Source organism: Euprymna scolopes, chromosome 12 (genome assembly GCF_053919585.1).
Source record: "Euprymna scolopes isolate OS-2025 chromosome 12, ASM5391958v1, whole genome shotgun sequence".
NCBI lineage: Eukaryota > Metazoa > Mollusca > Cephalopoda > Sepiida > Sepiolidae > Euprymna > Euprymna scolopes.
Window position 1 is genome coordinate 493,357 of NC_136493.1, and position 16,498 is coordinate 509,854.

Consider the following 16,498-nt stretch of genomic DNA (forward strand, 5'->3'; position numbering starts at 1 on the left):
TGAAGTGCGGGAGTCATTCCTGGGATTTTTACATTGGAAAGATAAAACAGATACTGCATTGACTTACTAGATCCTCGAGAAATTAGAAAACGAAGGACTAGATATTAAGTCCTGTTAAGTCAAGGGTACGCTAATGCTGCAAGTGTGGCCAGAATCCATGATAGTGTGCAAAAGAAGATCAATGACATTAATCCAAGGGTCGTTTTTGTACTGTGGAGACTAAGAAAGCAATGTTAGTGCCTGGCCCGTTTCCATATCGAGTTGAATACCAGAGTACAGGCAATGAATGACATTTTGTTGACCTTTTCTGCCGTTTTGCCAGATAATATTATTTGAAATTTGATTTGAATGTGTATGATGAGCTATTGATAGAAGATGTTTGTGTGGAAATTCCACGATTAAGGCAACACCTACAAGAAGCTGAAATAAACTTGGAGGAATCCAAGCACTGGACTGTACCGCAATTCCTACAGTTTATCATAAAGTTGAACTTTGTTGAATCGTTACCATATCTTACGCTGGATCTAAAATTTCTTCTGACATGTGACATCGTGAGAAGTTTCTCCAAAATTAAACTTATAAAAAATTACCTCCAGTCAACCATGAGCCAGTCGAGATTGTCAGATCTGGCTGTCCTGTCTATTGAAAATGAACTTACAAAACAAATAGATTTTGACAAAGTCATTGACGAGTTTGCCACAAAGAAAACAAGAAAACATTAATTCTAGGACTATAATATTCAAGGTATATTCTTTTGTGAATTTAAATGTTTGGAAAGTGAACACTTGTTCTAAAGATCAAAGTACAATGGGGTGTAGCATTTTATGTAATGTTACGATATTTAATAAAAAAAATATTTATTGGGATTTGTTTTGTCCCTGCTTTGTAACACTCTGTTCTATTTTTTTTTGTTTTATATAAATACAACTACAAAACAGAATGAAAATGGAAGAAACGAACATTTTTTTTTACATATGTCTATTTCAAATTTGATATGATGAAACAAAACTGTAAAATAGCTTAAGAGTTTTTATGTTACATATAAAGTTTTGTTAATACGATTTTTCCGAACTTTTAAGCACTTCTGAGCAGATATCGGGAAGAATCGGTATATGATGATGCAGCACATGAAAACCAAAAACTAAAATAACGTAAAATAGTTGCTAATATATGTTAAGGATAAAATAAGTAAAACACCATTGGTCATGTTAAACTTTTATTTTAACAAGAAAACGAAAATGAAGTAAAAGAATGTAAAGAAGATATGAATTTTTTTGTAGATGGTTTTATGAAATCTATTAATTAAAATTTGTATTTATTGTTGTTTGGGGGCCAATGTTTTTTCGAGGAAGGACATTGTTATGAGTTTTTTCTTGTTAGTTATTAATTTTTTGCTGATTGTTAGTGGTCATGTTTATGCTTTGTTTTTTTTTGGTTAGTTTTTATTTTCTTAATGTAAATGGTAGGTTGGTTGGCAAATTTTCTGTTGCTGCAAGAGCAGACGATAACCACAGAAATAGAAAAGAGGGTGTAGAGAAAGTGGAAGAAAGCCAAGGGTTATATTGAGCTACCTGGTTCATTATGCAAGTGAAAAGATCTTTGAATTTCTGTCTCCACATGAATTCTGTCAGGTAGCTTTCTGATAGTTCCCCGTTGGTCCCACATTCGATTTCGTTTCCTTGCTTTGCTTTCCTCAACATTCTCTCAACGTGGTTCATTATCGCGAGTGTAGTAGGGTCAACAAAGTTTATAGATTCATTATCTTAATTATCTGGAAACTTTGGCAAAAAAGAACTTTATATATAAAATATAATTGAATAAAAAAATTAATTTAAATTTTTTAGCGTCTGCTAACTTAAATTTGATTAGTTAAGCATCTCAGTATATCCCAGTTCTTCTCGATATCTGCCTGTAAACGCTCGTAAAGGTTCAGAAAAATCACAGTAACAAAACTGCATATTTTTCTTTCTAGTGTAGATTTCAATATAAAATAAAAAGATCTTTTTGTCTATTTTTTATAAGCGTCTTATTTCTTTTCTTACTGATTTTTCCTTTTTTTCTTTTTCGGCCTTTCTATTTGACTGCGTCCTTAAGGTCCCTTTTTTTGCTTCATAACAACAATTAATTTATTTTTTCATGCATTTACTAAGTGATTCGTCGTAGTATACACTTATGTTGCTCTTCCTAAAAAGGTTTTCATACTAGTAAATAAGTTTATTATTATTGTGATATTATGAACAGTTGATTTGAACTGTGGGGTGACATTTGAGTGGACCACACTGGGTGACATTTAGTCTAGCTATGCCAGTGGTTTTTATATATTACCAATTGTTGGCTGCATAAGTGACAAGTATAATACATATCTAGTTTTTGGTGGAAGATTACAACTAGCATTGTCAGATGTCGCCATTAAAAGTGAGTGATAAAAATTTCAATAATTAGACTCACTATCTTTCCAAGCTTATAACTACTTGAAAAATGTAATTTAAACCCTAATTTTTTTTCACTAAAATGTTATATTAGTAGAGAAGCTAGTTGATATCGGTTGATAAATTGGGAAATAATCATAACGGAATAAGAAATATTTATTTTATTTCTTAGGGAACGCCTATGGCGAACAGTGAATTTAAATTCAATAAAAAATAAAATAAATGAATAAATAATAATAACAAACAAATGAACGCACTAGCATTCGAGGCGTACACACACACCCCTCTCTCCCTCTGAAAATGCAATGCATGAGAGAGCCCACCATCAGCGAAGCTGATGAAAGGAGAGAAAGAAAAAGTGAAAGTTGACACGGATGAGTAAAGAAAGCAGTTTTGAACTGAGCATTCTTTTTAACGGTGATAAAGGATAGCGTTTGTATAAAAATATTGAGAGGCAAGAAAACAAAAATAGGAAAAGAAAAAGAGACTGTGGAGAGCAGTGAACGTTGTCAAATGGACCAGTTGTTTTGTTTACGTTTGAGCGAATAATGTATCAAAAAAAAAAAATAAAAATTTGCTATGAGCCGGTGATGCTTAGGAATGCCCAAAGTGCAATGTAAACAGATTTCCCTAAAATAAACAAGGGTTGAATTCTTTCGGCCGAGAATGGACATCATGAAAAGTTCACGGCAAAGAGATTAAAGATGAATAAAAAGCGGGTTGCAACGAGCAAAAATATCATCATGTCGACGGACATCCCCATCCAAGAAGTAACCAAACAGGAAAAATTTTGCGAATGATGAACTTTGCGGAGACATTATGAAACACAAAAGTCCAATTCGATAAAGTTAAGTGACTATTATGATTTCCCCATCCCGATATCCCCGCTCCTTGTCCTTGGCCGAACTGTCATACCATAATGGAAATGGTATATATACATTTTCTCTTATATTATTTTTTTTTGTTTGTCACCTTGTTTTCTTTTCCTTCTTTTATGATGTTTCCTTTCTATCATCCGACCTCACCCCAACCTATTGCGGTGTGATATTAAATTTAAGGATGCTGAATAAAATTTGTGTTTTAAAATTTTAGCGTTGTGTCATTCTTGCTTTGAGTTTGAATTGTTTGGAACAAAATGTGCTAATAAGAACCTTAGACGTGTCAAATAGGTCACAAATCGTGGACAACACTTTACTTGTCATTATTTTATTTTTATTTTTACATTGTGTTACGGACAACGTATGGTGAAGCGCTGACCTAGAGTCATAAGATTCTTACCAGGGAACATCCACCCCGACTCTCAGCTTCATACCAGTCTGTAACATAAATTGAGGGCTCGCCGTTGAATTTTTCATTAGCTCATAAAAAAAATCCCTGAATGATTCACAAGGCAAGATGGCGAGCATAGAAAGTTTTCTAAAAGACCCATCCCCGGATATCCTTGGTGAACTCAAGAAAGACGAGTTAATAAAAGTAGGGAAAAGGTTAGATTTAGAAGTAAAGGGAGCGATGAGAAAAACTACACTAGTTAGAATTATCACGGAACATATGGTAGATAATGGGGTGTTTGAGCAGGAAACGCTGGAGGAATTGCCAGCAGAAATGACAACTATGACTCCAGACGAAGTAGAATTAGAGAAGGCAAAAATATTAGCTAAGATGAAGATAGAGAAAGCCAGGATTGAACAAGAAACGCGGATGAGTGAGCTAACCATAAGGCACCAAACAAACGAGAATAGACTGAATAACTTCGACGTGACGAAACACGTAAGGCTGGTTCCTAAATTCGTCGAAACTGAAGTGGACGAGTACTTCGCCCACTTTGAAAGGACAACTCTTAATATGGGATGACCGAAGGAATGCTGGACCATGCTACTACAAGAACGCTGTATGGGAAAGCACAAAGGTCATACGCGGTACTCCCAGTAGAGGACTGCGCAGATTATGAAACCGTCAAGGCGGCGATTTTAAAGGCGTACGAACTAGTCCCAAGAGCATACCAACAAAAATTCAGGGGGTTAAGGGTGAGTGAAGGCCAGACCTATATAGAGTTTGCAAATCGAAAAGAAGCACTCATCAACCGTTGGTGTAGCTCTAAAGGTGTGGAGGGAGATTTTAAAAAATTGAAACAGCTCCTATTAATAGAAGAATTTCTAAACTGCATCCCCGAAGACATGAGGCTACACCTCGCCGAGAAAGAGGTAGCGACAGTACTCGACATGGCTAAGTTAGCGGACGAGTACGTCATCACCCACAAGGGTAGACCGGGATCGCATAAGCCTACATATCCACGTAGTAGAGAGGCCTATCCACTCCATGAAAAACGAAGCAGTCCGCAAGCGCTTAGGGGGAGTCCGGCATTCTCAGCCAAACAACCGCCATTCAAACAGGAAGCCAGACCTATCACATGCTTCAACTGTAAGAAGCAGGGTCACATAGCTGCAAACTGTTGGGCGAGGCGAGGCTCGGAACAAATTCGAAATCCCCCAGCTAAACCACAGTTGATGGTACACACAAATGTAGAAGCAGCGTATAAACCCTTCACATTGAGAGGATACATTTCCCGAAACAAAAAGAGCCAGAGAAGGCCCATCAATATCCTAAGAGACACGGATGCATCCCAATCCTTAGTGCTAAGAAACCACGTTCCCCCAGGAACAAAAACAACCTCCAATAGGACAGTCACTATTAGAGGCATAGAAGATAAGCCTATGAAAATTCCTCTAGTTAAAATTTACCTAGAATCAGATTGGATATCAGGCGAGATCATCGTGGGAGTCATTAGTAGCTTACCTATGACCGGTGTGGTGATGATAGTAGGTAAACCCTTGAGCCAAATGAAGCCTGAATCCATGGGGGAACTCAAGGCATCAGAAGATAGGGCATCGGCAATTGTAACGACAAGGGGGAAGATTAAAGAGAGGGAGAAGTCTACTACTAGGTCACCAGAAAGGAAGGGCCAAACAAGAGAAGACATAGGGCTGCGATCCAATCTATTAATACCGCGACAGGAACTAATCAAGGAACAACAAAACGATGTTGTTTTGAAGCCCCTGGTTGGGCGGATCAGAAATGAGGAATCCGATGGCAGGCAGGGCAGGACAATACTTCCTCAGTACCGGCGTATTAATGAGAAGGTGGAATCCTCCCAGTGTGATGGGGGGGGGGATAGACTGGAGCGTGCGCGAGCAAGTGATGGTGCATAAAGTGTACTGTGAGGGAGTGCTAAAAGTTGCACACGAGATACCATTGGCAGGTCACCTAGGTGTCACTAAGACGCATGAAAAGCTCACGAGACACTTCTATTGGCCAGGAATCATGGGGGACATGATAATGTTCTGTCAAACATGCGAGATATGCCATGTGACAGGAAAACCCAACCAGAAGATTCCTCTGGCGCCACTCCAACCGATACTAGCAGTGGAGGAACCTTCGGTCGAGTGATTGTCGACTGTGTGGGACCGTTGCCTAAAACTAAAGCCGGCCATAAATATATAATGACTATAATGTGTGTGTCCACCAGATTCCCTGAAGCGATCCCATTGCAGAATATATCGGCGAAAAAGATAGTAGACACCCTGATAACTTTCTTTACAAAGGTGGGATTACCAAAAACAATCCAGACTGACCAAGGGTCTAATTTCATGTCAAAGATCTTCAGGCAGACGGCGGCACAATTGGGAGTCACGCACGTCAGATCCAGCGCATATCACCCGCAGTCCCAAGGAGCGCTGGAACGCTTTCACGCCACACTCAAAACTATGCTAAAAGCATATTGTGTGGAACATGATGACGAGTGGGACAGAGGTATTCCCTTCGTGTTGTTTGTGGTGCGTGAAGCAGTACAGGAATCACTAGGGTTCAGTCCATTCGAGCTAGTTTTTGGCCACCCAGTACGGGGGCCACTAAAACTAATAAAAGAACGATGGGTAAACGATGAGCCCATGCCGAACAATATGTCGGAATATGTGGCTAAAATCAATACCGAGTGATGCTCTTTGGCATGAGGAACTCGCAGGCCACGTTTGTAAGATTAATGAATGTGTGTCTCGCTGGGATAGCAAATGTAGATGCCTACATAGACGACATAGTGATCTATAATGACACGTGAGCAGAGCATGTCGAAACAATAAGGAAAGTATTCCAAAGGCTGCGATCAGCCAAGCTAACCATAAATCTAGCGAAAAGTGAATTCTGTTAGGCCAAGGTAAAATACCTAGGACACGTGGTAGGACACGGGAGAATTACCCGACTAAAGGCCAAAACCCAAGAGATCAAAACATACCCAGCACCAAAAAATGTTCAGAGCCTAAGGCGATTCTTAGGTATGGCCAGATACTATAGGAAGTTTTGTAGAGATTTTGTGAGCATCGCCGCGCCTCTGACAGGACTATTGAAAAAGTACAGTAAATTCAGATGGTCAGTGGAATGCCAGGAAGCATTTGAAACCATAAAACGAGCATTGAGTACAGAACCAATACTGAAAGCTCCTTCATTCAGTCAACACTTTAGCTTAGCCGTAGATGCCAGTGACAAAGGCATCAGGGCAGTGCTATTGCAACCGGGCAAAGACGAGCAGCTTCATCCAGTTAGTTTCTATTCAAAAAAGTTTAATGGATTCCAGAAATCCTATTCAACGATAGAGAAGGAAGCATTAGCGCTAATATCAAGCCTTCTTCACTTTGAGATATACGTGACCTCAGCGCCTATTCCAATCTCAGTATTTGCTGACCATAATCCGTTGGTCTACGTGAATAGGATCAAGAACAAGAATAGAAGATTAATGTCTTGGAGCTTTATGCTGCAGGAATTTAATTTAGATATCATGCACATTAGCGGCAAGAACAATGTGATAGCTGATGCCCTATCGAGAAAACATGATTAAGAAATAATTAAATAAATAAACAAATAAATAAATAAACAAAAGCATGAATCAGATTTAAAAAAAAAAAGAGAGAATAAGAAAAAAAAATTTTTTTTTCTGTTATGCTTGGAGGTGTTATATTGGTAGAGAAGCTAGTTGATAACGCAGATAAATTGGGAAATAATCATAACGAAATAAGAAATATTTTTTTATCTCTTAGGAAATGCCTACAGCGCACGGTGAATTTAAATTCAATAAAAAATAAATAAATAAATGAATAAATAATAATAACAAACAAACGAATGCACTAGCATTTGAGGCGTACACACCCCTCCCTCCCTCTGAAAATGCAATGTGTGAGAGAGGCCACTATCAGCGAAGCTGATGAAAGGGAGAGAAAGAAAAAGTGAAAGTTAACGCGGACGAGTAAAGAAAGCAGTTTTGAACTGAGCATTCTTTTTAACGGTGATAAAGGATAGCGTTTGTATAAAAATATTGAGAGGCAAGAAAATAAAAATAGGAAAAGAAAAAGAGACTGTGGAGAGCAGTGAACGTTGTCAAATGGACTAGTTGTTTTGTTTACGTTTGAGCGAATAATGAATCAAAAAAAAAAAATAACAAAAATTCGCTATGAGCCGGTGATGGTTAGCAATGCCCAAAACACAACGTAAACAGATTTCCCTAAAATAAACAAGGGTTGAATTCTTTCGGCCGTGAATGGACATTATGAAAAGTTCACGGCAAAGAGATTAAAGATGAATAAAAAGAGGGTTGCAACGAGCAAAAATATTGTCATGTTGACGGACGTCCCCATCCAAGAAGTAACCAAACAGGAAAAATTTTGCGAATGATAAACTTTGCGGAGACATTATGAAACACGAAAGTCCAATTCGATAAAGTTAAGTGACTATTATGATTTCCCCATCCTGATATCCCCGCTCCTTGTCCTTGGCCGAACTGTCATACCATAATGGAAATGGTATATACATTTTCTCTTATATCATTTTTTTTGTTTGTCACCTTGTTTTCTTTTCTTTCTTTTATGATGTTTCCTTTTTCTATCATCTGACCTCACCCCAACCTATTGCGGTGTGATATTAAATTTAAGGATGCTGAATAAAATTTGTGTTTTAAGATTTTAGTGTTGCCATTCTTGCTTTGAGTTTGAATCGTTTGGAACAAAATGTGCTAATGAGAACCTCAGACAACGTGTCAAATAGGTCACAAATCGTGGACGACACTTGTCATTATTTTATTTTTATTTTTACATTCTGTTACTGACAACGTAGGATGAAGCGCTGACCTAGTGTCATAAGATTCTTACCAGGGGACATTCACCCCAACTCAGCTTCATACCGGTCCATAACATAAAGGAGCAAAGACCAAATTTTAAAATAATAAAAGGTTTGATAGAAAAATATGCAATATTTTTTAAAATCGGTTTTCTTTAAAAAAGATTTCAAGAAATTCAACAAATTTTTACTTACTCCAATTATAATATATATAAATTCCAAAAAATCACTTACCTATAAAAAATACTAATCAATGGGTGCTTCCATTCTTCATCCATAAGAATTTGTCAATATTTATATTTTATGTACTTTTTAAATAAAAGAATATTTAAGCAAGCATTTGAAAAGATAGCGATTTTCAAATCTAATAACATGTGGTCACAGAGCGGAGTTGCCTCCTTTTCTTCCAGTTGACAAATACGGCGCCTGAGAAGCGTCATAATTAATTATTTCAAAAACGTAAAAACAACACATTAGAATAAATATATTTCCCGGTAGTAACTATATAAAGAAACAAACACTTGAAGTGCTGATATTTTTCTTATCTCCCCTTTGAATTTCTGACATGTGGTTACTGTCAACAATAAAATTATGGATCACATTTCATTCAGAAAAGTTTACTTTTTTTTAAAAAAAAAAACACTGACAATTTTTCAATTTTTTTATTGTCTTAAAGAATTACACAAGTTTTTGATTTAAAATATTTTATTTCTTCTTTATGCAATGAATTTTTTTTTTCAAAAATCTAAAAAAAACAACATTGAATAAAATAGAAAAAATTAATGTAGGTGTCCAATTTTTACAGGACAATATTTTCAAAATGTGAGGTTTGACTTAAAAAAAAGTCAATGTGTTTTTTTTTTAAAAAGCTTTTAAACTTTTGACTTTACAGATAAATTTGCACATAACTATTCTTTTGTTTTTGTTTTAAATTAGATTATTTTATTTATTGATCTTTTATCTTTAATTTGTGATATATAAACCTTAGGTGAGTGTTATGGCTTGCAATAAGCCACAAAGAAAACAGAATAACGGAATAGAGTTTAAACAATGTATTACTGGAACAACAACGTAAAAAGGTTATAACTGAAAAGAGTAGTAAACATCACCGAGCAGGCGAGGGTCACTCTGGTGTTTAATCCACAACTGGGATCAAAAGGTCTATGGTTTATACAATGGATAGAACAGTCCATTTGGAGGGTGATTCCCTCACAAAACCCCCTCCCAAGCTGATTTCCGCGGTTATGAAAATCAGTATTTCTTCCTTTTGGGGCAGGCCACCAAGGGATCTGTGCGCTTCCTCTTTCTGCCAGAGCATCTCGGTTCAGACATCCCTTTTGGAGGGTCTATGTCAAAACAATCATACACAGTTTCAATCGCCTCACTGCCGTCCTGCAGTGGTTCTTCTTGATCCTTGTAGAAGCGTTTCCTGATTGTGTTCAGGTGCCTCTTATGTTGGAACTTTGGGCCCTGAATGATGTATGTAACATGGCCGATTCTGCGTAAGATCGTGCCCTGTTCCAAAAAAGAAACGTTATTTCTAAAATGTCTAAAATACATGTTATCTCCGGTGTTAAACCATTCCGTTGGCATTGTAGAGGTTCTGTTGTGTACTATGTGTTTGGGTAGCAGTTTATCAAATACAGATTTTATTTTCCATCCAAACATGATTTCTGCTCGGGATCCCGCATTTGGTTTGTTCGGATTTCTCGTGATTCTGTAAATCTGCAGAAATTGCTGAAGGGCCTTTTGTGTCGGTGTACCGGATGCTCTTTTAAGCATATCGATGAAGCGTTCGGCCTGGCCGTTGCTTCTGGCGTGGTACTCGAGTGTCATAATATGCTTGACTTGATACGTCTTGCAGAATTCTCTGAACTCTATCGAGGTAAACTATGTAGTGTTGTTGCTAACCAGACAGTCTACAACCCCAAACCGAGCAAATAATTCCAATAAAATATTTGTTGTTGTTGCCATGGTCGGTTTTTTGCATCTTAATACCTCTGGCCATTTAGAGTAAGAGTCAACTACTATCAGGTAGTAAAAATCCTCCACAGGTCCCGCATAATTGATGTGGATCCTCGACCATGGTTGTTCAGCCTTAGGCCAAGGTTTATATGTTATCGATGGTGCTTTTGCAGCAAAAGCACAGCCTTTGCATCTGTTCACCATGTCGGTAATATCTTGGTCCATAGCTGGCCAATAAACAAAACTTCTCATTAGGCTTTTCATTCTGTTTATTCCTGGATACCCCATGTGAAAATCCCTGAGAATTCTTTTCTGAGGGGTTTGGGGGATGACAACCCTTTCACTGTATAACAGTATTTCGTCGCAACCAGAAAAAATGTCTGAACTGGTGTCGCCCAGTGCTAATTTCTGCTTCATGGTTTGAATGAAATTGTCATTTAGGGATTCTAACTTAATTTCCTGAAGTGTGACCATCAGTTTGCAGATAATATTGTTTATCATGGTTTTTACATCGCTATTAATATGTAGTGCTTTGATTACTGAATCTTCAAGAGGTTCTATTTTGGCAGGAATCAGTCTCAATAGATCGTCTGCATGGACTAGTTGTTTTGAGGGGAGAAATTGAATTGTATTCTGAGAAAATGATAAATTGTTTTCCACGTTCACATTCTTAACAATTTCTGTAAGTAACTCCTCTGTTCATAATTGACGTTCGGCTAACTGTTTTTGAACTTCCTTTTGCTGTTCCTTGGTTCGTATTTGACATTGCGCTAACAGTTTTTGCAATTCCTTTTGCTGTTCCTCGAATCGTCACTGACGCTTTGCAGCATCGATATGCAACTTAGTCAAATGTTCCAACGCTACTTTCAATTCGTCCATTTTGCTTTGTCAACATTAGCAATTTCAAAACGTTTGCTGAATTTTACAAAACCGTTTTATTCTTACTTATTTCTTCTTCCAGACAATAAAGCGAACAGAAAAAAACATAAATATATAAAAAGTTCATTGTCTAAAGAAAAAAAAAAGCATGGGTATATTTTTCTCCAGAGAAAAAAAAAAATAACGCCCAATTTTAGTAGTGAAAACAAGTGACGAATGAATTCTTTTTACAAAAGTATAAAAATTTACCTTTCTAATTCGTGACAAACCTTTTTCTTTTTGCAAAAGTACAGCGCTATCTTTGAAAATCGTGACAAACTTTTTTCTTTTCAACTCTTTTTTTTCCGTAATGATCTGCGTTTTTTTTTGTTTTGTTTTTTACCGTGAACCTTTCAGTTGCAAGTGTTAAGTTAGACACTTCCTTAGGCTTGATAACATTTGAGTCTGACATCGTTAGTATTTTTAGAATACTATTTCAATGCAAGTATTTTTTTCAATGTCGTTACTGGTTTCGATTTTAGTATACTCCTTGAATCCAATGTCGTCAGTGTTTAGTTTTTTAGAATACTGTTTTTAAGCATGAGTATGTTCTCCAAATCCAATGTTGCCAGTGTTATAGCTTGCAATAAGCCACAAAGAAAACAGAACAGAATAGAGTTTAAACAATGTATTACTGGAACAACAACATAAAAAGGTTACAACTGAAAAGAGTAGTAAACGTCACCGAGCAGGCGAGGGTCACTCTGGTGTTTAATCCACACCTGGGATCAAAAGGTTTATGGTTTATATAATGGATAGAACAGTCCATTTGGAGGGTGATTCCTCCACAACAGTGAGAAAATTAATTATTTACTTTTTAATAGACATTTCAAAATGGGGGGGGTGAAAAAACGTTTGTCTCGAATATTATATTTGGTTTACTGGAAAGAGCATAAAATTTCACATTAAACCTGAAAATATTTTAAAAACTGAACCCATAGAAAAATTTTGATAGATTTTTAAATCGAAAAAATTGAAAACAATTTAACTCGTAAAATTCAATTCATTTCACTAAGTAGAAAACAATGGCTGCATGAGCACGCAAGCACTTTGTAAACACTTTTTTTAAATAAAAAATAATATTTCTATTATCTTTTAAAAAACATTAGTAGTTTATTTTGGAAATATATTCCATAAAGAAATTAAACAACCCACTTAAAAAAAAAAAGAAATTACGAGTTTTGTATATTTTATTCGCAGTTTTGTGTTAAAGGTGTCAAAAATTCCCCAAAACTTCTGACACACCTAGATTACCATCCACTTTCTTACTGTGTAGCGATTTAACATGGAACCATTTACATTAAATCTTAAATGTAAAAATGTTCTTGATTTTTTTTTTGTTTTGTTTTGTTTTGTTTGTTTTTGTTAAGAATGGAAGTATTGCCACTCGTATTTATGTTTATAAGTAGAGTTATGAAAGCGTTTTATGGAGTAGAACAGTTGTGAACTAGAGTTAGCGTTAGAGGTAGGATTAAAGGATAGCCAATTTGCAAGATAGAGGACTGTTGTCACCATGAAATAGGGTTAGTTGTAAGAAATGCATTATTTTTTTTTAAATCTTCTCTGAAAGCATAACATATAATCTTTTGTGACAAAAAGTCGTAGAAAATTTATCTCCCTTAACAAAAAAAAATCTTAAAACGCAATATCGTTGGATACTAGCCTGGAAATTTATGACCTAAAGTTTTTCCATTTTGATAAAACACATTATTAGATCCAAAAACTTTAATAAAAGGATAAAAGCTTAATTTTTATAATTTTATATTAAACTTAATGGATAGCAGTAAAACCTTACGTGCAATAGTGGCGATTTTTTAAAAAATTTGAACTAATTTAAAAATAAAAATAAATAAATAAATAAGACAATGTTACAGTAGGTGTATCAGAATTTTTGTAGGAATTTTTGACACCCCTAACACGAAACTGCGAATAAAATATAAACAACTCGTAATTTCTCTTTTAAAAGTGGGTTGTTTATTTTCTTTATGGATTATACTTCCAAAATAAACTATTAAAGTTGTTTTAAAAGTAATAGAAATATTTTTTTTTATTTTTTAAAAAACAGTAATGAATTTTCCGAACTCAATATTTTTCAATTTTTAAACTTTAAAAATCTATCAAAATTTTTCTATTGATTCTATTTTTACGATATTTTCAGGGTCAGTGTGAAATTTTATGCTCTTTCTAATAAACCGAATATAATATTTTAGACAAACGTTTTTTTTTTAATTCACGCCCCCCCCCCCCATTTTGAAATATCTATTAAAAAGTAAATAATTTATTTTCTCGCTGTTGTGGAGGAATCACCCTCCAAATGGACTGTTCTATCTAATTTAAAACAAAAAAAGTAGTGTTTTTTAGAAATTTACCTGTAAAGTCCGAAGTTTAAAACCCTTTTTTTAAAACCACGTTTTTGTTTTTTCTTTTATTTGTTGTTTTTTTATGAAACCTTGGTCCTTGCTCCTTTAATTGAATAAAAAATTAGAGCTTGAATTACATTTTTCGAGTAGTTATAAGCTTGGAAAGACAGGGGTGTCGAATAATTCACACCTCCCATTTCGAAATGTCTATTAAAAAGTAAATAATTAATTTACTCACCAAAGTGTTATATATCAGAAATTGAAGAGAAAAGGCCAATAAATAATATATTCAAATTTAAAACAAAAAAAGTAGTGTTTTTTAGAAATTTACCTGTAAAGCCCGAAGTTAAAACCTTAAAAAAAAAAACAAATAAAAAAAAACACGTTGTTTGTTTTTTTTTATTTGTTTTTTTAATAAAACCTTGGTCCTTGCTCCTTTAATTGAAAAAAAATTAGGACTTGAATTACATTTTTCGAGGAGTTATAAGCTTGGAAAGACGGGTTGGAATTATTCACTATTTTTCACGAAATTTCTACACACCTAATGTTACAGTAACATTTATTGGGTGGGTTTCGTATTTTTTTATTTTTATTTTTAAGTCATGATCAAAACTTCAAATATTTAGGCGTCAATTTATTTTTACCTCACTTACCGCCCGACATTATTTGTTTTTCAAATCGAATAAATGTTTTAAAGCTAGTAGAACCACCAAAACCTTTTCCATATAGATAGAAGAGTAACTTATCTTACCTATTTATCTGTTATAATTGTTTTTTAACACATTTTCGCATCAATGTGTAATGTAAAACAAATCAGTTTTTTGTTTGTTTGCATATAAAATTAGACGTACGTTCGCTAATTTGGGACATAGATATCTAAAATAAAAAGAAACAAAATAGTTTGGACATGTCTCCATTGTCTCTGTTGTAAAAAAAAAAAGAACAGAAAAAAAAAGTAAATTCAAGTAATACTTACTTTTTGTTTGTCAATTTGTTTTCATGGAAGAAACGATTATAAGATGTGTCAACTAAAATGTGACGAAGTTGACGGGTGGAAGGTTTTTATTCAAGATGGTGACTGAAGAGCAGGTTCGCAGAAAATGAAGTAGAGGATGTTAACAGAGTAAACCTAAGCATCCTGAGTTATGTCCCTTTAGTTTGAGAACTCTCCCTTTAAGGAGTCGTGTTTCTTTCTTACCGGTGTTAACCTTTTCAAATGAAGACGTTGATAACCGTTTCCGAGTTGCGGCCCTTCCTTTTACTAATATCGATCGCCACGTACATTTGACATGTCTCATTAACAGAGGAAAATTAAATAAACCATTTTGAAACAGGACCAATCTCTTTACTGAATAATACGGATAAAATTATTTTTATTTATTGCCATATTTTTATGGAGAAAACAAAAGATGACAATCAGTATCTTCCTTGAAAACTGGGGGGGGGGCAGCTAAGTACTTTTTGACGGACCGTCTTTTTAAAAATCTACTTAAAGTCAGGTAATTATCCAATCAATACAAAATTTTCAGCGATTAATAAGAGAAGAATGAACTTTATAAGAGTGTACTTATTTTTCATAAACTTGCTTACAAAACTCCCCCATCGTTTTGAGGGGGTTCCAAATATGCTTAAAATAATCATCTGAAATTGAGCAAAACATATTGTGTTGTTGTAAGGGAGGGGATTATAGATTTAAAAAAAAAAAAACTAATTTGCATACCTTATTTTGATGTCTGAATATCAGAACTTCGATTGTGTTTAATTATCCCGCTTTTGAGTTTTGAAGTGTGAAATTCGGTGAATATGTTAAGTAAAATAATTAATTTAAGTTAAGCAAAACAAAAAAAAAATTTTTATTTTATACGAAAAAAGCAAAACAAAAAAATATTTATATGAAAAAAGCCATTTTAAAATCTTTGATAAATAAATTAACAATTTCTTTTTAGCAAGCCGAATAATGCATGACCATTATTAAACAGGGCATGCTTTGAAGAATCGATACAAAAAAAAACTTGATAAATATTGTGCCCTTTGTGTTAAAAATATCATGATTTTTTCGATCCAGTTTGGAAACGTTTGCCGTCTTTCAACTACGGTGGACCAAACGCGCTGAAATATTTTTTTTATTCTGCTTTAAATTGCCCCCCCTCCCCATTTTGGAGAGCCTGGCCCCCACACACATACACATTAAAAACCAAACTCATACAAATGGTCACCCATCTGGTACTGGTCGGCCTCAGCGTTAATAATACGTCACTGAAAAATAAGTTTTTCTTTGGCTTTTTGGTCTTCCGTAGTTGGCTTTTTATCAAGTACAAATGTAAATAGAGTAATCAAATTGACTCGAAGTAACTGGTTGCCTATATGAATAAGGTGAATTATTTGAAATCCAGGTACTTATATTATAATATTTTTGCATATCCTCATAGAAAATCACCCTAAATCTTTCAAAAACCTTTTTAAAAAAAAAAAAAAAAAAAAAAAAACTATTTACATACGTTTTTTGTGCAAAACAAAAAGCGCCAATTGTTAACTTTTTGGGAAAATTTAACATTTCAAATTTAATTAAAAATAGTAGAAAAAGTTTTACATTATTCTGCTTTCTATATGATAAAATTCAGGGTTTTATCTTTCTGGAAAAAAAAGTTACTCAGAAATAAGGGATTTTAA